The sequence below is a fragment of the Rousettus aegyptiacus genome, unplaced genomic scaffold, assembly GCF_014176215.1.
Source record: "Rousettus aegyptiacus isolate mRouAeg1 unplaced genomic scaffold, mRouAeg1.p scaffold_m13_p_1, whole genome shotgun sequence".
Classification (NCBI taxonomy): Eukaryota; Metazoa; Chordata; class Mammalia; order Chiroptera; family Pteropodidae; genus Rousettus; species Rousettus aegyptiacus.
Genome location: NW_023416284.1, coordinates 159,147,033 through 159,171,081, shown reverse-complemented (window position 1 = coordinate 159,171,081; position 24,049 = coordinate 159,147,033). Strand labels below are relative to the sequence as shown.

The 24,049-nt window shown below is 37.4% G+C and overlaps 1 long non-coding RNA gene across 1 annotated transcript; it reads left to right on the top strand.

Moving 5' to 3' along the window:
- The first annotated feature begins 699 nt into the window (after nt 1-699).
- Nucleotides 700-23,155, top strand: LOC118600409. Its single transcript, XR_004950064.1, has 3 exons — nt 700-3,387; nt 21,161-21,234; nt 22,869-23,155. It is a non-coding gene; the product is annotated as an uncharacterized LOC118600409 (long non-coding RNA).
- The last annotated feature ends 894 nt before the right edge of the window (nt 23,156-24,049 follow it).

Here is a 24,049-nt window from a genome sequence, read left to right as displayed (position 1 = left end):
GCCACTGTCTCTCATTGTTTTTCTGCACTGTCATATATAGTAAGAATCGTCACTCTGTCTGCTATAATCTGTATAGCAAAATGTGAAGAATATATATTAAATAAATTAAAAATATGATATTATGTAAAGATTTAGGACAAGCGTTATATGTTTTGTTTCTAAATCCTAATTATTAGGAATGAATGCGGTAAAGTGCTATATGATTCTGTTTTTCAATTTTTTTCACTCAAATAATTTTTATAAACTATGTATCACCTTGCATAACTTTTAATTGAAGTCTAAAATTTTTCATATGTTTAAATAATTGCAAAGACATTCTAATACTTTAAAATGTTTCAAGTAGACTTTTGATACCATACTGACACGATACCCTGCTATCTTTTAAAAAATTCATGAAAGATTTTAATTAATAGCAAGACATTTAACATTATTTCTTTCTCCCTTAGACTCTTATTTCCATTGTTACTTCCTCCTTAGAAATTTATCCTAAAGTAATATATTCAATGACACAGATTGGTTACATTTTTCTGTAAGAAAATAAGTATATACCTTGAGGCTATTGTTGATCAAACAAAAAATGTATCACAAATTTGGGTAAGTTAGTAAATACAAATTTTAATTTTATTGAAAATGAGGTTCTTAATGAGGGTAGGGTTTTTGCTTTTTTCTTGTTTTTATTATCAATGGATAGTAATTACTTATTTCTAATAAATTCAGCATCAATTTTATTTCTATTTTTCAAATATAGGCACTGAGATGCTTGTTCACATATAAATGTAAATAGGAATTTTAAAACTTGGTTATAGCAGTAATCTAGTTTTTAACTCCTTTAAAGTTTATAACATGCCCAAAATCAGTGATCTGTCATCAGAATTATTTGTGACGATCTGCCAGCTAATAGGTCCTTTTTCATAATTGCTGAAAGCAAACAATTTAAAACAATCTGACTTATGTACAGATATGTTAACCAGTTGTTATAGTAATCCATTTTATCAGTTTCTGAGAAGTGTACCAGAATGTAATTACTAATCCATCAGAATGGATGTGTATTTCAGTGCAGACCTGGTTTTGCACTAGAACAGTGTACATCACCTGAAAATCATCCCAAGAGAAGGCAAAGAGGCATTTGGGTAGAGAGAAATGGATATATGTACTTGAGGTGTAAGAGTGGTTTCTCAAAAACTTTTACACCAACATGTATCTAAATACAAGATATATCTACTGCATTTTTTTTTTTTTTATGGAGCTGCCAGAATAATTTGGTTAGAGAAATCAACATCTCTAGGTAGAAAAATGCAACAACTAATATTCCAGAGATATATGGTAGGAATAAAATTTACTGAACAAATAAAAATAAAACCTTTCAGCTGCAGGACAATATACAACCATTCAAGAATGAGAATCCTTTGGTATATGACCTCAAACTAAGAATTTGCAAAGCTCTGAATGGGTGCAAAGGAAACAGATGACCACCAAGGATGGTTAAGTATGTGATAAGTACAAAGCCAAGGATTTAGGGGAAATATTAATTCAAGTTTAAAATAAAATCTATTATCCTGGGTCTAAACTTAAAGTAGAAACTTGATAGACATTCTGTAGGTTGTTCCATGAAGACAAAGACCCAGTGACCTGTCATGGCCAAAAAGCATACTGAGCATTTTTAGGATTAGAAGAGATCCTAAAATCCAGTAGAAACCGTACTCCATAGAGCAATGGTAAACCAACCCGTATGTGAAATCTGGACACAGTAAATGAGATAATTTATGGGAACACACTTTGTACATTATACACATTGTTTTGTGACTGTTAGTTATGGTGATTGCAGTGGCGATGCTGTTTCAGTAGAACCAAAGCAAGTCCACAGTAGGAATTGCAATGGTGTCATGAAGAATTCTGTCATTTGGAAAAGATCATGATTCTTCAGCTTGAAAATGTGAGGACTGAGAGGTGAAATCATTACAAATCATTAAGTTGTGCAATTTGTGGATTTGTGACTGTGAAGTGAACATTAAGTGTTAAAGTAGGTAATGCATCCAAGATGAGATAGATTGTCAGCATATTGAGAACAGAGTCTGGTTTTTTCTCATCTGGTGTTTTTAGTGTTTAATGCAGTAATTGACACATGGTAGATGCTCAGTGAATATTTGTGGCTAACAAATACCTAGAGATTTTGAATGCTTAATTTAGGTAGGATTCTAAAATGATTCAAAGATTAATAGGCAAGTTCAGTCATGACAGAGGCATAATTGCTATAAGATGCAGCTATCTCTGTCATATTTAAAGTTGTCATCAGGGAAGATGTTTGTGCCACCCCATTAGGCTTTTGTCAGGACTCTGTGCCAGGTAGTAGGAGGTATTGTTTTGGAGGGGGTATTTTTCTGTTTAATTCATTTATTTTTCTTGTACTTAGTATAGACAATGTATTCAAATATCAATAAGATACATACAATTCCCTCAAGAAATAATAATGATGTTATTAGCTTTATTAGACTTTAAAGATGTTATTAGATTTATTGGGTAGTTACTTTGTACCAGACAATGTGCTGTGCGTTTTATATACATGTTCATTAATTTTCACACCACATCTAAGAGGGTGACGTTTTTATCCCATTTTATCAGTGAGAAACTTTCTCCACCAGGTCAGTTAAGTGGCTGCATCAGGATTTAAACTGACAACAAAGCACATACCACTCACAATGTGCCATGATGTTTATGACCTAATCTAGGAGATAAAACAAAAATGCTCTGGGGATGAGAAGGAGGGAGATACTACATCACTTGAATAAGAAAGAGTGCCCTCATGAGATGGCTCTGAGTTGGGTCCGAGTGACAGGTCAAGCCTGTCATGTTCAGTACCTTGTAGGCCCTTGTTCTGCAGATGAGTGACTACTCATGGCTAGTTGTCATTCTGAGACTGTATGCATGAGGCTTAGACAAAATATCAATTGGGACTAATTCAACAATATAGCACTGGGGATCCTTTTAAAATAATAATGTTATGATTTCAAAATGGCTGGCTGGGATTAAAAGATACTCAAAATACCCCAATACCAGGCTTCCATGCCATGTAAGTCAACATCCACACATGTTTGCTGGTAAAGAACCAACACATGCCAGAAAAGCCGCCCTCTCTGAATATACCCAACTGGATGTCATCTTGTAATCTTTACTAAGACCCATGTCCTTTAAGCTTACCACAGTAAAATATGATTTAAGATTTATGAGTTTAAATGTGTATTCTGACCAAGTCTCAAACCTAGTCCTCAGAGACATGTCTTTTTCCAACAGGTAATTCTATAGAAAAAGGGCATTTCGCCATGAAGAAACCCAGAGGAAGGAGGTGGAAGGAATGGCAAACTGCTTAATGAGTCTGAGTACAGGGAACAGGTAAGAAAGAGAAGGGAAAGGTACAGTAGACACACTTTGGGATCCCTACCAAATTCAGTTTCCCTTCCTGAGGCACGTTTGTAGTGTGTGACTTGTCCAAAAGTGGATGCTTGACTTGAGATGGAAAGTGTTTTTTGAGAATTTAGAATTTTGAATGAGCATCCTCGTGTTAGTCTCCACACTCAGCTGGACTTGCACTTGGGACACTGGAGTTTCTGTATCCCAGTATAGGGGCTTAGCAGAGAAAGGGAACATTCTCCAAAATTAGGGCAAGGAACTTGTAATTGGTAGGCAATGGGGGAGCCATTGAACTCTTTATATATATATATATATATATATGAGAGTGACATGTAATCAATCATGTCTAGTCTGCCAAAGACATCTAATACTTCTGAGTTTTAAAAATTGCTAAATTCATCTTTTGACAGCCATTCCAAGCACCTGCTCTAATATACCTTGCCAAGATGATACCAAAGTACTTCTTTTCCATGATTACATGCGCTCATCTCAGCCTGATTTCACAAGGCATCAAAAAAGAAGATGTCAGTCAGGCGACTCCCATTCCCCTCCTTTCTGAGGAGGCTCAGTCATGTAGGCATCCCTTTCTTTTCTTATCCCTGACTTACACTTACCCCTTTTGCTTTTGGAAAATTAGATTCTCTGCTCCTTCTTTTTTTCCTAACCACATGTACCTTATAAACTGTAGTAAGCCAAAGCTGTTGGAAAGCTCAAAAACATGGCCTCTCTTAGTCTTCATAATATCTAATAAGATTGTCTTTAGAATTTTATGTTGTCAAACAGTCTTGTTAATTTTTAAATGCTTCATTTTCATACTCCGATAATACTCTCTGGAGAAGGCTGCAAACAGCTTCTTATCGCCTGTCATTTAAGGAGGGTTAATGCGGCTGTGTTTTTGCAGGGAGGAGAGCAGCAGCCCTGAGAGCGTGGCCAGTGTTCTCCTTTATTCCCCTCATCTCCCTCCTTGTGTGCTGTCGAATTCCTGGTGACAGTGAGCCAGGCACTCCAGGAGATGAGCTGCTCTTGGCACTCTGATACTGCCATTTCCTCCCCACTTGGCTCCTGCCTACATCTTCCCTTGCCTGCTCTCAGTCTGCTGTTTGCTGACACACTTTAATCCTTGCTTGAGTCGCAGGCGAGTAGCTTCTGTTTTTGGTAAAGATGACTTGGTACTGACCCTCGCATTCTCTGTGCTGCTTCCTTGCTGGCCTCTTTCCTGCCTTCCTTATCTTTTAGGATGCTATTTGCAATTCCTGATAAACATAAGAAAGAAAGACTATAGCAATTAACAAAATTTATAATAACAATAACAACCATTTGGGTACTTACTCTGTGCCGTGCACTGTGTTAGCACTTTGTCAGCATTTTCTCATTAAATTCCGACCCACGTGTGAGGTATTTCTATAATTATCTTGATTTTCAGAGAGCCCAGACTCAGAGTTTACATGACTTTGCCAGTAGCAAACCCAGTAAGTGACGGAGCTAAGACGTGAACCCACGTGTCATGTGCAAGTCTCCGCTCCTACACGTAATTTTATTATAACTCATTGGTTGGTGACACTAAGAAAAACATTTCTGAGAACCCTCAACATTGTTCATTTTCATAATATTTCATCTTTGGTAGCCTAAAATCTGAGTGGTGATTTTGTTTTTCCTTCTTTCACTGTCGTTGAAATCCAGGATACAGAGTTCTCTCTGAGCACATGGTCACCTCTTACTTCCCTCAGCAGGAGGTGTTTGCAGACATGTCTTCTTGATGTCATCAGACTGAGTAGAGGCCAGCTCTTTATCCCACAGCGCTTATGTCAATGTTTTATTGGTTTTTAAATACCTTGTGTTAGATGTAATCAATATCTTATTTCCTTTTAAGTAGTATCTCTATAATTTCGTTAGGAATGCATAGCTAAGTCTAATTCAGAGTAACAGTGCCAATAGCCAGCACAGTTTATATGCCCGACATGGTGTTTTATGAGTATTCTCACTGAATCATTGCAATAGCCAGGCGAGGTTGATAAAATATAATCTTCATTTTCTAGAAAGGAAACTAAGATGCAACATAATGGGAAGCCACTATCACCTAGATTTCTGTATCATTTTTCCAACTGGTCTTTTCATATATCCCTTCCTCTCCCATTCTTTTTCTACATGACTGTAAAGTGATATATTTTAAAATATAAATTTGATTAGGCCACTTTATATAATTACCCTCCATGGTTTCTAATTTCTCTAAGAACCAAGTATGAAATCCTTAATGTGGCTTAGGAGAATTGCCATGTCTCTCACTTTTAAGTTCTCAGCCTCATATCTTACCTCTTTGCTAAAAACTTCTCTTACTCAATTTACTGGGTTTTCCCCCCATCTCTAGCATATGTCTATTTAAAAAGGAATTGTATTGTCTGTCTCCCAAGTTATCCAGATTCAGCTCGACCTCCTATTTGACTATTCCTTTTTGTGCCTTGTATACTGACAAATATAGTAGTTTCTTCAGCTTGTCTAATTATGCTATGCTTCACACACTCAACCCATAAAACAGTTTTCCACATGTAGGCTGAATTATAGCTTCTCAAACATGTCCATATCCCAATCCCCAGGAGCTGTGATTGTTACTTTATATAGCAAGGGACTTGCAGATATGATTAAGTTAAGGATCTTGAGATGGGAAGATGATCTTGTTATCTATGTTGGCCCAATATAATCACAAGGCTCTTTATAAGAGGAGGCAGGGCATTGAAGCAAATAATAGAAGATGTGACCACAGAAGTAAGAGGTTGGAGTGATAAAAGAAAGGAGCTATGAGCCAAGGAATATAGGCAACTTCTAGAAGCTAAAAAAGGCAAAGAAACTGATTTTTCTTTCTGAAGCATCCAGAAGAAACACAGTAGTCCTGCTTACACCATGATGTTAGGGTTCTGACCGCCAGAACTATAAGAGAATAAATTTGTGTTATCTTATGCCACTAAGTTTGTAGAAATTTGTTATAGTATCATTAAGAGACTAATATACCACGCAATCCAAATTTTCAAGATTCTACATAACTGAGAGACTGAAGTCATTCATTCAACAAATATCTATTGAGTTCTAGGCACTCTACTTAGGATATTGCCCTCATGGTCTTTATATTCTAATAGAGAGAGACAGAAAATAAACAATAAATATCATGGAGTTATAAGTGCTGTGTATTTAGAAACAAAACAAAACAAAACAAAACAAACAAAACAAAATGGGTTCCATAGTGTAGTGGTTAGCACATCTGCTTTACACCCAGAAGGTTCTGGCTTCCTGCCCCCAGGTGGAGCCACAGACTATAGCCCAGGTGCGCCAGGCCCCGGGGGCAGCAGTGAGCGCGTGGGAGGAGACGCCCCGCCTTCAGAAATCCAGTTCTCAAGGGGAGATGGCAACATCCATCCGTAGGTCAGAGGTGGAAGGAGCGGATATTAAAGAGGAGGAAAAAAACCAGGTGGGGAATTGCAATTTTAAATAAGGTGGTCTGTGTGGGCCTCATTGAGAAAATGAGCAATGTGAAGCAGTTAGATATATGGACTCAGGAAAGCACATTCACCAGGTAGATAGACAAACTAATGCAAAGACTATAAGAAAGGAAGACACCTGTCATGTTTGTGGAATAGTAAAAAGGCCAGTGTGGCTGTGGCCTAGTGAGCTGGAGCAGAGTAGTAACATAATGAGCTCAGAGGGATGATAGTGGAGACAGTTTACATAAGGTTTTTTTTGTTTTTTGGTTTTTGGTTTTTTTTTTTTAACAAAATGGGTTAGACAGAGAGTTTTTGAACAGAGCTATCAGATGCACTTATGAAGGGTTTAACAGAATCACTATGTTGCTGTTTTGAAAATAAATTCAGAGTTGAGGGTGGGAATGGTAGGGTAACAAGGATGAAAACAGTCCAGTGAGAAGGCTATTGCTCTAGACAAGAGATATTGTTGGCTCAGACCAAAATGATGGCTGTGGGATTGACGAGTAGTCAGATTCTGGTTATATTTTGAAAGGTAGGGCCAACAAGATTTTCTGACAAAATGGATATGCAAATACAACCAAAGATTTTTGGTCTAATCAAAGGGGAATGGAGCAGCCATTAACCAGGATGAGGGACACTGTGAGTACAGCGGGGCTGAGGGCAAAGGTTAGGAGTTTAGTCTGGGGCATGTTAAGTTTGAGTCATGTTAGACATCTAAGAGAGGTGATGAGTAGCAGTTGAATATTTAAGTTTATCCATCAAGAGAAATCTGAGATGGAGATATTTATTTGGAATTTGACAGCATGTAGATGGCATTTTAAAGATGAGGCGAAAGAGAGGCATATGAGATAGAGGAAAGATAAGGAATGTGCAGAGGCTTCTCCATGGAGATTAGAACACAAAAAATGAGGGGTGATTCGAAAGTCTGAATTAAAAATGATTGCAACATGTATAAAAAAATCCATATTTTTACTTTAGAAAATTAGTTGTCTATTTTTACTTATTTATATAAGAGGGGGACATTTATTCTCTATAGAAACAAAACAATTTTACATCAAATTTTTTGGTTCTTTTACTACTTAACTCTAACAAAATGTAATATAATGAGTCTACTTAACTATCAGTATTCATGTTTCTTTGCTAACATTTATAGCAGTAATATCATTTTCTAGAGCCCCATAAATCTCTACACATTGTCATTGCAGATATCTGTTCCTTAAGATGAGAAAAATGAGCATGGTGACTTGAAACAGGGATAATTTCGTGGTTTGGGAAATGGGATTTCCAAGTGCACAATTTGTAGTCTCTCACCTCATCTGACAGTTGTTCCACACTAATCTTTTGCTGGAATTGAATGATAGCTTTTACTGTGTGTTTGATACTTTATGTTTTATGAAATCCTTTTATGTACACTCCCGTTTATTCCCCACGATAGTTTTAGGAAGCAGATGATGTTATTCTCATTTATGTGAGCAAATTTAGGCTCAAAGAGGCAAAGCAATTTACCCAAGGTCATTAAGCAAATTTTGGACTTCACTCAAACTTAGAACCCCCAGTTCTTTTCTTACTTCTTTAAGATACATGAGAATCTTTAAATCTATTAGTTATTTTTTTCTTTTTCTTTTTTTCTTTTGTTAATGACAGTTCAAGGTAAGAAAGAGAGTAAAGGACATTTTCTGAGCTTTCTGGAAATGGTTCCTATTAGCCATTAACAGGCTGTATAATGTTGTATAAAATGTAATCTAAAGAAAGTTAAGCTATTATTTTTTTTCTAGAAACATCCCTCTTAGTTCTTCAATGCTTGCCTCTTACATAGATTAGTTAGCATACAGGGCCTAAGTATTCCTTGATTGTTCCAAAGCTGCTTTGAGATTGGTCAAAATTGGAAAGCATCATATAATAGCCATTGAAGAAGACTACTGAAACAGGGCTTATTAATAGTCCCAATTGCCTATTGTGTCCAAAAGTCTCTGTCACTCTTCTCTCTTATGCTTTCCAAACTCTGTACCATACGACTATTTCAGAGAATTAAAAAGCAATATCTTAAGAATTCTTGGATACATTTTCTGAGCAGTGCTGAGGAGAGATAATAGTACTTGAAATGAATAGTAGCATATTGTTATAAACAATTTGGAATAGGGGTAGGTTTCTAATTTCATTATTTGTTGCCATGAATGAGAAATTTGGCTTTATGAAGATAAGATGTGGGACTGCCTTAGAGTACTGAAAAAAAAGGGGGAGAGAGAGGCCTTGAGAGCTAAAGGCATGAGACAGATAAAGCTAGTCTTGATGACTGGGAATCAAATATGTGGAATGGATCAAAGGGTGACTCCAGAAGGAAGTAGGAATATGGAAATAATGTTTATTGATCAGGTACAAATGCAAATGGAGATAAAACAATATACCCCAAATGACAGCATCTGGGTATATTTAGTTAGATGCTTCCAAATGAAAAAAAAAAAAAAATGAGATGTCAGTGAGTTAAATGATGATGTAACTCAGGAATAACCATTAAAGAGAACGATTTGGGAGAAATGAGCTGGTAGAGGGAAAACATTTAGAAACTCAGAGAGTGTTAACATTGAATGTTATCTGCTTCCTTTCCCACCTCCCCACCCAAAATGTGTAGAGTTATATACAAGGTATGCATGTATGTTTTCAGAGAATGTCATTGGTTTATTATAATCAATAGGCCCACCCTAAATAAAGTAGGATATTAATGAAAACATTAAATGGGCATTTCATGGCAGTCACGAAGGAGCTTATACCTACTTTATTTCTTTTTTCTAGGATTATCTGTGGCTGCGAATAATGGAAAACTTATTTACTTAGGTTAAGTTGGAAGATAGTGGAAGAAGATAATGGTAGGCAACAAAAATTTTTTTAAAAGTTCATTCTAAGGAACAGGAAACCAAATCTTAAGAACACTGACTTGGAAGTTAGGAGACAGGTTACTCCTGATTATTAGTTTGATTAGATTGAGTAAGTCACTGAGTCTTTTTCAGTTATCCATAAAATGATAAGCCTATGTCAGTTAGTCAACCTATTCAACAAACATTCTTGTGCAGCCACTGTGGGCCGGGCCCTGTGCTAGCTTTTGAGAATGCAAGTGATCTCTGCCCACAAGGACTTCAGGTGACTGAATGATAGGATTGTTGTAAAGGGTAAATAGGTTTAATAAGATGCATATAACAACACTGTGCACATGGTGAGTCACTACATAATTGTAACATAGTATTATTTGTGTCAATGAGCATTCCTTAAGCGCTGAATGTGACAAACCATGTACAGAACAAAATATTAAGCCATTGTATGAGATTTCTTGTCTTACATTGCTTTTAAGTTTACTTCCTGTTAAGTATTTGTGTTTCTAAGCATAACTTCCTTGAAAACAAAGACATTGTAAAAAGCAATTATAGTTTTACACCCATGCCATGCCCTTTTATTCATTAGCTTTCTCTGTTTCTACTATTTTGAAAAAACCCAGGTTAAAGGAGAGAAACTGCTAGGAGGAAGTACCAGGCAAGTGTCACAGATGCCACTTACAGAATGGAGGAAATTCATAAGCTAAATGCAGCTTGAGGTATAATTTGAAGATAGAACAAATAGGATTTTCTGCTAGATGGGATATGAAGTGAGAGAAAAACATAAGATCCTGGGTAGTTCCAAAGATTTGGCTTGAGAATCAGGAAGGATATGTTTATCATCATTTAAGATGGAGAAGACTTTAGGAAAAGAAGTTTGGGGATAGAGTGGTAGAGATCATATTTTCAGCTTGGGATATGTTATATCTGAGACGTATATTAACATCCAAGTGGAGATGTTAGTTAAGCAGTTAAGATGTGTAAATCTTAAGTTCAGGAGAGAGGTCTGAGCTGGAGATGTAAATTTGAGAGTCATCAGAATCTTTATCACCAGGAGCATGAGTGCGGATTTAAAAGAGATGAGAGCTAAAAACAGACCCAGAGCACTGGAGCTTTTAATTCATTTTCTGTTTAGAAAAATAAGTGTCGCTTGCTGCCAGCATTAATTTAATTTTATACAAATACATTTTTTTTTGAGGCTGAAGTAAATCTGACTGGTTTTCAATGTGAAAATAAAATATAAAAACTGTTCGAGTTATTTCTAAAAAGAACTTGCCTCTAATCCTAATGTAACAGAAATGTGTACATAAATCGGATTCATTAAATGAATCATCAGCTAACAATTGTTTGAGAACAATGTTAACCACATGTGGGAATACTACAATTTCTAGGATTTGATGTTTTCATTGATCAAGAATTACTATATTTTGTAAATGAAAATTTACCTCTACTAAAAACAGAATGCTAAAAACAGAATAATGTCATTTGTTTCCAAAGACTATCGATATACTAGAGCAATGTGAAAATAAAAATAAAAGGGAGATGTTTTGTGGCAAAATTTGGAGATAAGGTTAAGATGGTAATCTGCGAGTTATCTCGGGGTAAACACTGCAGCTGCAAATGCCACCGGCGAGTATTCTCAAGAAAAACAGAAAATGGGTTAAGAAGTCAAGAAGAGGAAAATGAAGAGGAAATAGAAAAGAAACCCAGAAAGTGAAACCTCCTAAAGTGTAGCAAAGAAAGTGTATCAAATCGAAGGGAACCACCAACTGTATTGGCTATCAGATGGAACTTTACCAAATGTTAACAGTAAGAGGAGGACTGGCGATTGATCATTGAATTTAGCAACATAGAGATGGTTGGTAGAAATGAAGGCCATCAGTTAACAGTGAAGATCAGGAGGAAATGCCAGAGGTTTAAGGAGTGAGTAGGCATAAAATAATTATTCAGGGGAATAGAATGAATGGACTAGGGAAGTACAGTATAATCGCAAGGTACTAGCAAGAACCCAGTTTGGGGAGAATGATCAACTATTCCAGTTTGCCTGGGTAACGTGGGGAGGAAGCAAGAGAATTAAAAGGTTAAGTCAAGGTGCATTCAAAGACTGCAATCCGCTGATCAGCTCTGCAGCCAGGCCAAGAGGACAGCTGCAGAACAAAGGAGGATTTCTTCTGCGATTGCTAACAACCCATTTCCTCTTCCTCGCTGTATGTCCATATCAAAGGAATAGGTAAACAAAGTCTTTAAACTGAAACTCACAGGAACTAAAGAATGATAGGTGAACTGAATTCCCTGAACACCGGGGAGGAAGAGGGTCCCTCTCAGTGTCTTTTCTCTCAGTCCCTCTCGCTACCTTTACTCCTACTGTCCATATCTCTCTTAGGCTCTCCCACTCTCTGCCTCTCAGTGTGACCTGGGGTGATGTGAAATCCAGTGTCGCCCAGTGGCACGGGAGAGGACAGGGATGATGGCGCAGAAGTGTAGTTAGCATTTTTCCTTGGTTCTTCCTCACCGATGCAGTGGAAAATCACAGATAAGTAAGATTTAGAAAAAATTTATTAAAAGTATATTTTAGAAAGACAAAGCATGCCCCAAGGAGGCACATGGTTTTAGTGATGAGAACTGTAACAGAATGCTCTAACAACAACCACCACAATAACCAGCACTAAAAAGGGCCCAGAAGTGGGAATGTCTGCATTATGTTTGGGCCATTATGGGGTAGTTACAGAGGCTTTTCTAGGTGATGGGCAAGTGAGGTCATTTTGATTGACACTTGGCTGCTGTATAACTCTTTGCCTAGCATGCACGCACTTACCCAGTATTCAGTCTGTTATAATAAGATTCATGAACTTCCAGGCATAAATATAGTATTATAATGAAGCTTAAATTGTGAGCAAATTAGAGTAGTACCTTCTGAGCAGGCATCTGTAGATGGTTTAGGCCAGCTAAGACTATGACCCTCCTGTCCTTTGTCTCTGGGAATGCAGGAGGGATTTTCTAACTACTCATAGAGTGTTCTTTGGGCCATCTTTAGGCTGGGACCCTCCCTATTCCTTTGTTCCCCTGTTGCTCTTGTCTGACTAGCTACCTAACAAGAGGAGACCATGCTCTATCCATGTGGTGTTACTCCTTTTCTAATAAACTTTCCTTGTGATCCTAACTTCGGTGTGTGTGTTGAATTCTTTCTTCACCCTCCGCTAAAGGACCCTCTTCTCTCAGTGCAGGACTCGGTCTCCTCCCCACTGGGGGAAATTTGCCCTGTCCTGCATTAGGAGGTTTTCTGGAACCTGACTTTTAATGCTAAAACTGGAATAGTCTTGTACAAATATTAGGTCTTAGTTATAAATTAATAAAAATTGACATCATTATTTCTTTTTCTGCAATAATGAACAGCCTTATAAATGCAGGATTAAGAGAGGGAGAGGGAGAGAGAAAGAGGAATTTGATGAAGATTGTAGTTTGTGAAAGAATATAACAAACGATATGATCCACCCATTCTACTTCTAGATATATACCCTAAAGAACTGAAAGTAGGGTCTTGAAGGGATATTTGTATACCCATGTTTATAGTGACATTATTCACAACAGCCAAAAGGTGGAAGCAACCCAAGTGTCCATGAACAGATGAATGGATTAACAAAATGTGATAGATAATGGAGTATTATTCAGCCTTAAAAGGAAAGGAAATTCTGACACATACTACAACATAGATGAACCAGTCACAAAAAGACAAGTACTGTATGATTTCTAGACATACTCTAGAATCTAGAGTAGTCAAATAGCTCTAGAATAGTCAAATTCATAGAGACAGCATTTTAGATGATTGTTTCCAGGGGCTGAGGAGAGGAAGGAATGGGGAGTCATTATTTAATGGGTACAGATGTTACGTCAGCTGGACCAGAGAACTGGAAAGTTGTGATATGAGGGACAGTAGATTTTTGAGAAAGCAGGCAGCAGAAACAGGTAAACCTCATATTCTCCATGTTGGTAGAAATGTTTTCCACTGGGAGGACAACAGAGTGGCTGCTTTTCTGAAAGTCTACCTGGAATGGGGAGAGGATTAGATTAGCTAACTGAACAACCCTGTTCAAAAGGACTTGGAGAAATGGAGTCTTAGCTGTAGAGAACTGGGTGATTAATAAGAAGAGGAACCTATTGCCATCCATTGGAAATCTGAGTGTGAATGGGATTATTCAGAAGGCCAAAAATAGGGAAGTAGCTATTCTGAAGTTTATAAATTTACATGAGGAACCAGAGCAGAACCTCATCCCTTGTTACCTTTCTCAGCAACAGCTTCTTCCTCTACCATGTTACCTCAACTCAAGCAACAGCAGCGCTTCCCTCTCTGGTCCCTAGCCTAAAACCTGAGTAATTTCTATGATGTCCCTCTTTGCCTTCAGTTAACATCATCTTTTCTGTGAGACTGTTACGGTCCCTCTGCAACTCCGGGACACTCACTTGGTCCTATACCAGGTGGGATACTGCCTTTGGGCCCTTGGGCAGATGGGGCAACATGAGGACCTGACGTGCCTGAGGCGACTTAAAAAAGAGGATCAGCAAGGATATAGTGGACATAAAAATGAAACCTGTATTTTCTAGCGTTGCCAGGCTGAGCCCCAGAACAATGTCCGTGCAGACTTTAGGAACTGAATTTTATGCCCTAATCTTAAATGAATGAATTTTGAATAAAAAAATACAGCTCTGTACCTTTTGCCTCAATCTTATAAAACAAAATCAGATCATGCATTTCTGCTATTGAACAAAAGTCCATTGTTTATTTCATATTTTATGTTCAGATTTTAATTTTTAGATGAATCACTTTTTTTTTTTTAATTGAGATTAAAGTTACCTACAACAAGAGAAATAATGAGAGTATATTTCTATTTGGGCCAAAAGGATAAAGGCCAGTAGAGGAATCAGATCAAAGAAATAACTGTAGTTCATTTCACAATCTCTAACTTTAATGTCTAACCTACCTATAGGCTACTAGACTAGAGCAGAGTCTTAGAGTACATTTCTTTTATTTGCAGTCATCGCAGGAAGTCAATTTGTCACTACTTTGGTCATGCACTGAAAAATTATATAACGAGCACTGATTTTCTGTGTGTTGGGGTGGAGATGGATTATAGTGTCAAAATCAGGCCACTGTGTTTGTGATGCTGTCCAATGCAATTCAGAAGTTCCTGACTGACCTTCACATTATAAACAAATTTCTGCTGTGTCTCAGCATGATTTTCCTGGACTTTTCCTAACTTGGCAATTTGCAATATTGATCAAGCGAGAGTTCTATTCAAGAGTCTACTACAAAATACCAAGTTGTGAATTTTTTTAAAGGTCAAGGTACAGGTTTTACCTTAGTACATTTTATGTAGAAATTAGAGTGATTCTTCTTACTCACCCCCCTTAGATATGTCTAAGATGAGCAGAGATTTGGGGAGATTCTGGGAGTGAGGGAGGTAGGAAACTGGGGGGCAGCGTTCAAGGAATTTCAGCCAGCGATCACCATCTGCAGAGAGGAGGTGATGGGGGCAAAGGTATTGTTAAGAAGATGGTCATGTGAGGTGGAAATAGGGCTGAAGCAGCTCTCTTTTCTGTGAAGCACTGAGAACTTCTCTCTTTTCCTTCCCACTGAGGGATTGTATCAGTCAGGGTCCAACAGGAGACAGAAAACACACACACACACACACACACACACACACACACACACACACACAAAACTGAATAGAGAGAGTTTAGCATAAAGAATTAACAGGTAGTTTCAGTAGTGAGGAATTGGCTCTTCCAAGCCAAGAGAATGCTAACAAATATAAGGCTAGCAGATAAAGGAGAGCCGTCATCCAACAGCTGAAATGAAGCACCCAGGAGGCCACATCTCCCAACGCAGTGACTCAGACCTTCCTGCAGAGGGCACAGTTGAGACTCCCCAAGTATGTGGAGTTTGCTGGAAATCTTCCCTCTGAAGTGCTGGGGGAAGCCCTTCTCACAGAGGTGTTGTGCTCCAGAACTCAGTAGGCTGCAGCTGAGGAAGCCACGCCCACCAGCACTCCATGGTTAAGTCTCCCATGGGTGCGAGTAAGGAAACTCCTTACAGGGTTCCCCTAGAAATACCCTGGGGGAAGGGGTTGCTGAGAGGCTGGTCCCAATGAGACATACCATCATGGATACCCCGCTGTGATGTCTTCTGAAGGGAGAATGCTGAAGAAGCAGCCACATATTGGGGTTCCTCGCTGCTGGCCGCTAGCCATGACTGAAAAAAAAATGCACACTCTGCAGAAGCCCAACAAGCTGAGCACTACGGACCAGGCAGTGGTCCTCCTCCAGAGTCCTTCCTCTGACGGAGTCAAACACTGGGCCAGCTGGCAGTGGAGAGGGATTAGCGAATTCAGCTCCATTATTGCAGAGCAAGGAAGGAAAGGTGGATTTGGAGATGTGAGGTAGCAAATCGATAACTCACACTGTGCTCTCCAGATAGCTCCCCACCACCTCTCATTCCTGAATGCGGGTGACCCTGTGCACCTTGCTTCCTGGAGAAATTCTATTTGAACTAAAACGTTTGCTACAAGGTGCCCTCTTTTGTGCTTAAAGCCTGCTATGAGATTCAAGGTCTCTTAATGAAGAAAAAGACTTACTGCACAGTGCAACATGCCCTGCACATAAAACAATTACAGCTCTGTGCCAGGTGTCATTACTTTGGACAAGCCCTCCCAACAATACCTAGAGATTGATCTGAGGCTCTGGTAGAGAACAGCAAGAAAGCAATTTAGAAAAGCAATAATAAAATGGATGGTGGCGGCCAAAGTCTATTCATAGGGAATTACCTTAAATATATTTGCCATTTTAGTTTTCTGGAGTGTTTCCTTTGTAATTACATGGAGGCCTCTAAGGAACTCTAGTTTCTTTATCGGCTTCTTCAAATTATATCTTTAAAAGACAAGGCAAATAGTTCTGTAGGTCAGCATAGTTTTTGTATTTATTTATTTTCAGTGTATATTTCTTAACAAACATCATGTAAGAAAGCTGTGTAGTCTTAACACAGAAAAACCGAAATCTATTTTTTATAATAGGATTCTAGTCAGTGAAAATCCAACCAGAACCTACATTTCTTTATCTACTTGGGTCAAAGATTACTTCTCTGGTAGATTTGGTAGATTTATTGCTTTGTCATTTTTTTGAGTTAAAGATCCCCCTCTCTGCACCCTAAACCAGCATAGTCAAATACCACAAAACAGTACAACTGTGATATTCACTACATGGCTAAGAAATCTGAACATGCACTTGTCTGCTACGTAGAGGGCTCCCACAGCTCAGACACTGCATCACTCAGCACCCGAGAAAGGAGAGCAAGGGGGCTCTCAGAGCTGGAGCTGGTGGTTCCCTCTGAATTGGGAGTCTCTGGTCTGTGCATGATGATGGACTTGTTCAGGCTTTTTGCTTTCACTGCTCCTAAAGACAATGAAGAAGATAATCTGGAATGAAAGCAGAAGAAGAAATTTCCTCTTTGCTTAGAAGGAGATTTGGTTTACAACTTTCAAACCGAAACTGAGACCCATGAGGGAGTTGTTCAAAATAATTAGCATATAATCCTGGCCCAATGGTGATCTTTAGCACCTAAAAGCATGGTAAACTTCAGGTTTCATGATTTTAGAAAAAAAAAAATCAAAATGATTTTTCAAAAATCAAAAATCTATCCCTCAAGAGCCAAAAAAGGGATCACAGCAGTTGCCAGGCAGTTAATAATAATGTCATTTTTCTGGATTTTGTGATGTTTGTGGCTTTGTCAGCATTTTAGAATGTGTAATGATTTCTTTTCCCATTCCAAATACTCACTTTATTAAGAGAAAGTATAGATTAAATATCACCAAGAAACCAAGAAATAGATTTCCCTTTTGTGAACAAATGAACATAAAATGGAAATAAAATGTAAGGAGAGTTTGGAATGGGGGAGGTTTTAGAGATACAGAAGGGACATCAATAAGAGTGAAGACAACGAAAAGAACTCGTAGGTTTTACAACCTTTGATTCTTTAGGGACATTACATACAAGAAAATAAAATGAATTCTGGAGTCTAAATATACACGTAGGAGACTTTAAAGTTTTGAGCAAAAAAATCACTGAATTAAAGAATCAAGTCTTTAGCATCTGTTAAATTTATCTCTAGGGATATAATTCATTTAACAGAAACTGTAATCTCAGATACCAATGGGATAACACTATCCCTCAAGAGTTTTTGAGAGATGAGTAACCTGATACTATATCCCTTATCTCATCTTATTTTGCCAGAAATTAAGTATGCTGATTTTTTAATAGCTTATTGTATATAAGACCTTCAAAATTATTATTAATCTTACTAGTATTATTTATTATAGAATGACAGGATGGCTTCAGGGACTATAATCAGCTGAATTACTTTTAAGATTGTTTGGTACACACATTCCCAGGCTGGTAGTGACCAAAGCCCATTACTGTTAGACAGTTATACAGTAGACCATTGTATTTATGTTTCCCTAGACTCAAGCCTGAAACAGAAAGAATATTCTACCCTAGGAACCACTTTGTCTGGCCCTTAACTTTCCCATAATTGTTTGCTTTCCCTCGATATCTCTAATTTTTTTTGTTGTTTGTTTGCTGAAGGCCTGCTGTGCTATCATTGCATGTGCGATGAAACTTGATCACTTAGCAGAGTTGCTTGTAGCACACCCAGTACTGCAGGGACGGGTTGCAGAATCAGACATGCATCGAATCAGCTTCTTCTACTGCATAAGCTGCTACCCCAAAGGGAGTTTGGCTCACGAGGAGCCTGTAATAATCCAGGCCACTAGGGTAACACTTCATAAATTACTATTTCTTGATGGTAAGCTTTTCTCTTCAGTTGCAATTTCCTTGGCTGCTAGTGGTGACTGCTTGCAAATTCCAAAAAAGAGAGAAAGTGGGGCAATGATAGGCAAATAATAGAAGCAGGATCCAGAGCTTGAAATAGTTTTAGGACAGCATTGCTGACTGTAAAACACTGTCTACTGAGTGGAGTAATGTTAGATGTTTTATCCATTTATCCATCTGTTCACCCAGATGGCAGAACAAATAGTCTAAAAACAACTTGGACACTATGGAGGGAAATTTGTAAAATGAAATGTAAAAGGGATACAAATAACTCCCAAATTTAGGTGTAAAAAATTAATCATATAATTACAGTGTAAAGGAACCCTACCATGAGCGCATGTGTGCATGTGTGAATAATAACAGGTGATTAAAAATTCAACATCCACCACGTAGCTGCTAATAAAAACTCTGTGATTATGTCAACAGAATTAGAATGTCTATCTTAGTAGTTTAAGAGTCATGTTTTGCTTGATGATGTTTGACTTGCATCAGGCCATTTGGTTCTAAATATCATATTTAAGAGGAGCATTGTACACTGGAAGTCTTAAGCTGAAACCAATCATGGAGCTTTTTGGATACCTAAAGATGCTGGTGGCCATCTTCCCAGTTATATGGAGATACTTCTCTGCACCATGAAAAACTAAAGCTGACAAATATAGAGACAGATATGGCTAGTCAGTATTTTAAGTACTTCATCAGGAATCTGCACTGTTGCAGGTGGGTGTATAGCATATCAATTATCATTATCAGAATCTTCACCAGAGCACTTGTTATTAGTTTTGAAAAGGAGTGTTAGAAACAATTTTGTCATTGGTGAAATGAGTCATGTTCAAGATGGTTATTTGGTCGGGAACATGGTATAGGTACAAGTTATAAAATTCTAGGTAGCTCAGAGACTTCTACAACTACTATAGTGCTTGAGGTCTATAGCTCCATTGATTGTACATTCCTCCAGTTCATGAGGGGGCCTGGTCACCTGACCTGACTGTAAGTCTAAGTAGTTCTTCCATAAGAATGTTTTTTCTGTACCAGAGAAAGATTTTCGTGCAAGGTGCTATAAAGCAAAGACCACCAGCAAAGAGCTATTTTTAGCACTTATTTGCTAATAAATATTTGCCTTCTTTTGTGTGTGTCAGGGGGTGGTGAGCAGAATTTGGCTCATGACCTGCTTTCTTTGTATATGCCATCTATTATTGAGGTTATACGTGTGGTATCAGATGCTACTTATCTCAGTCCACAGGAAGGTAACATTTATCCTTCAAATCTGCTATTTGCTAAATGCTTGAATTGTTCCACATGCATTTGCAATAAGGGGATGAGATTTTAACAGCAGTGAAGAGATGGTGTTGAGGCTGCAAGCCCCATATGTTGCAGAGTGTTAGACGTGAGCTATATTCAAAAAGGTAAACAGGAAACTGCCCCATGGGGATGGCTTCATAAACCAGGGCATGTAAGACGCTTCATGATAAGCACAGAGTAAAAATCCACAAAACACACAGGCACTCTATCTCCTGAGATTGTTAGCTGGCACATAAACTGGGAACATTTCCCGCTCAAGGAATTATAGATAGTAGAACAACTTAGACTAAATTAAAATACAAGTATCTTTAAAATGCTTAGCGATACAGAAGAAAAAATTGAATACATAAAACAAGAAGAAGGTATTATTTCTTTAAAATTACAGGAAGGTGTGAAAAACAACAAAATCAGAAATAAAAAAAATGTCAAAATGAGAAAGCTCAACAGATGGGATAAATGGTAGACTAACTTCACTGAAAAGAAAAATCATAAAATGCAAAAGAGAAATGAAGACATCAGAATACAGTGGAAAGAGATAAAGAAATGAGAAATATATAAAGACAGATTTACCAGATTCATAATGAAAAAATGCTGCTTGTGCTCTCTAGGCCCTTCTCTTGCATGGGCCCCTTCCAGCAATAAGCCTCTCTTTAGCAATGTGTTTACATTACTACATGTTTTACAAAACTGAGATTTTAAACTGCAGTATCTTTTCATTCCACTCGGCCTCTGTTACCCTTTCCTCATGTTGGATAGCACTAGAGTGGCTATGTACATTTTTGGGAAAGATGACTCGGGGGTATTTTGGTTTATGTTTATTGGTATATATTTGTGTAATTTGCAGTAAATTCTTTATGGAGCTAAGTTACAGTGGGCATCCTAGTAAGGGAACACCTTCCAGGAATACTTTTGTCACCACTGTGCCAAAAAACCTAGCATCTTGTCACTGAAAGGCATGGCCAGAGGCCATTTCATGATAGAAAAATGTCCTATAGCCCATGGCACTGAGACAGTAAAGACATGAAGAAGAAACAAGATTTGATATATCTGGCATCAGAAAGTAGTCTTATAGTTTATATGCAAGAGGAAGCTTTTCCAGTGGTTTTCTCCATATTTGACAGTAATCTTAAACACAGATATTGCCAATGATGAGTCATGGCACTAAAAGAGACCTTTTAAAAGACAAATTATGAATAATAAGAACCAAATTAGAGAACAAACCAAAATATCTTTCTATTCCTACAGCTGAAAAAGGTATGTGCCATCATTATCATAGAAGAATATGCATCCGAAAATGAAGAAGATAAAGTATTATGAAGGTATTCTAGTAGTTAATACACAAAATATATTTTTCTAGAGTTTAGTGTGTTCATAGTATTTGCCTGTTTTTTTCCCATTTATAATTTGTGTGATTTATTTTTCTCATTTTAAAGAAATACTTCACATCTAATTTTCTATTTATGCTTTGTATTATTTCTTTAAAAAGACTCTCAGTTTGTATAAACTGCAGGTTTCAGGAAAACCCAGGTCTGTTGGTGGAGGTATGAGACAGGTAGAGCCATGGAAGATAAAATGAGAAATTCCAATTTAAGTCGAGATTCTAATGGAGAAAATAGAATGTGAAAGAGACAATATTCAAAAAGATATGTTATAAAATTTCCTCAAATTGTAAGAAAACTTATGCCTTATATTGAAAAAGTACATTTAGTTCTAGACAGTACAAAGAAAAGCAAACCTTCACTTAAATACTTGGTAGTGAACTACAGATTATTATAAACAAATGAATAATCTTAAAAACTACCAGAGAGAAAAGAAAGAAAACTTACAAAGATGCCAATCAGAAGAAAAGTAGACTTTGTATCAGTGAGTATTGACAAAAGAAGAAAATGGAATTGCATCTTTAAAGAACTGAGGAAAAACATTAACTTAGAATTCTTTACCCCAAACTATTATTCAATGTTAAGAATGTAACACACTTCTAGACATTTAAAAACTAAGAAATTTACTTCCATCAAATAAACTACTTAAATAATGTTCCTCAGTAAGAAAATAAACGAATCTAGAAGGAAGAGGAAGAAATGGTAGGGAAAGTTTTTAAACTGAAGTATTTTAAGTAAAAGAACAATCCCGAAGCAATGAAAACAACAGTCAACAGCCAATTTTGGTGAGTTTAAAAGCAAGATGGAATGGAAGCACTGAACAAAAATAACATATAAGATGGACAAAATGAAGTAAAGCATTCTAAGTTCTTTTAGACTTTTTTTTTAAAGGAGTCAAATTTACACTTTAAGTTGTATATCTTTAAGATTAAAAATTTAACCTTAAATTTAAAAAATTAAGAGAATAACAATAGAAAATATAACTAGAAAACCGATAGGAGACAAAAGGGAGAGAATTATTTATTCAATATAATTTAAGGGAAAAAAGGGTGGAAAGATGCAAAATCAAAATCTCTGAGTCAAGCACAGCAGAGAGAGTTATTTTATTTACAAATAAGGTAAATGAGCCTCTAAATGATTCAACTAAAATCAGACATCTAAGTGGTAGAAACCGGTCTGGTCTTCTGCTTTTTAGACAGATTACTTTTTTTTTCACTAAACTCCAATGTCTCCTTCACTTCTAAGAAGAATACCCTGGGCAAATCTCTGACACATGGTTGTATTTGAATGCTTTCAAAATAGCCCTCAGAACAAATGTTTCCGTCTAAATATTTTCTTTCCACCCAGTTATCTAATCTCAGACTCATTGGTTATGGTTGACTTAGCCTTCTACATGCTGCACAGGAAGCAGGACCTTTGTCAGTTGTCCCTGGGGTCTAATTTGCCCCAAATACGTACATCCACTCTCACAGCCTAACCTTAGTACAACACCTTGAGATGCAAATAAAACAAGAAGGATTTGAAATGATCTCAAGTAAGGCCTTTGCTTATAAATTTAATTTATTCTTTTTGAGGTAACCCAAGGAGACTTTTTGTTAGATTTTGTGGTCACATTGGAGTTTTCTAAGAATGGAGCTTCCCTACTCCCACCCCAAAGAACCAAAGGACCTCGACAGTCAAGTATCCTTTCCAGTAGAAGCTCAGCTTGCAAAACAGTCAGTGGCCGCTCACTTTCTGCAGCCACTTCCTTTTCAAGGGTGCTGCTCACCAATGCATGTGGGGTGTTGGGAAGAGGGGGAGCTGGGAGGGAGGCTGTGAGGAGCAGTGCTGGTGCTTTCATTTTATTCAACTTTATCTTTTGTCTGCTATATTTTATTATATTATCTATATTTTTATATTTTATTTTGATATTTTATCTTGTTTATTTTTATTCTATTAAATGTATAAGGTTTTATTATTCATCACTGATAGATGGAGAATGATTTATTTTGACCGAATTATTTAAGCCCTGGAAATCTAGAAGCATTCTACTTTCTTTCAATGTCCAGGTTGACATCTGGCTAAGAGTACCTAGGTAAGAAGGTGTGTATAAGAAGGGATCTCTCAGTTACTGGGGCTGCAGCTCTCTGAGAATGACTGCCTTTTATGAACTGGTATAAGCTTGTTCAGTGGGCCAGTATTTTTTTTAGAATGGTGTTGGCACACATGTGTTCAAATAGTTTAATGTCCTTACTTCATTTTATTCCTTTGGTGAGTGGGGCAAATTTAAATTTAAGAAATTGGGACAACACAAAATAATCTTTTTACAGGAAAATAGAAAATATTTAATTGTCTATAAATTCTCTTTTTAATTCTTTGTTTTCCATTCAAATAAACAGCTCTTGTCAAGGTCATAGTGTTGTCTACTAAAGGACTGTCTTCCCTATCTTTTGAAAGACATATTCAAAACTACCTGCATCTTGAAATACTGTCCTCTTTTGTCTTTCTGGACATCACAAATTCCTGAAATCTCATTTTCTCCTTCTCATTCTCCATTGCTGATATCATCTCCTTTCTGTTCAGCCTCTAAATGTGATGGTTCTCTGCAAATCTGGTCGTGGGGCGCTCGCTCTCTCTCTCTCTCACCCTCTCTCGCTCGCGCTCTCTCTCTCTCTCTCTCCCCCTCTCTCTCTCCCCACCCCCTCTCTCCCTGGGAGATATTACTAACCTCCACGGATTCTTGAGTCTTCTCTTCTCAGATTTATATATCTCAGTC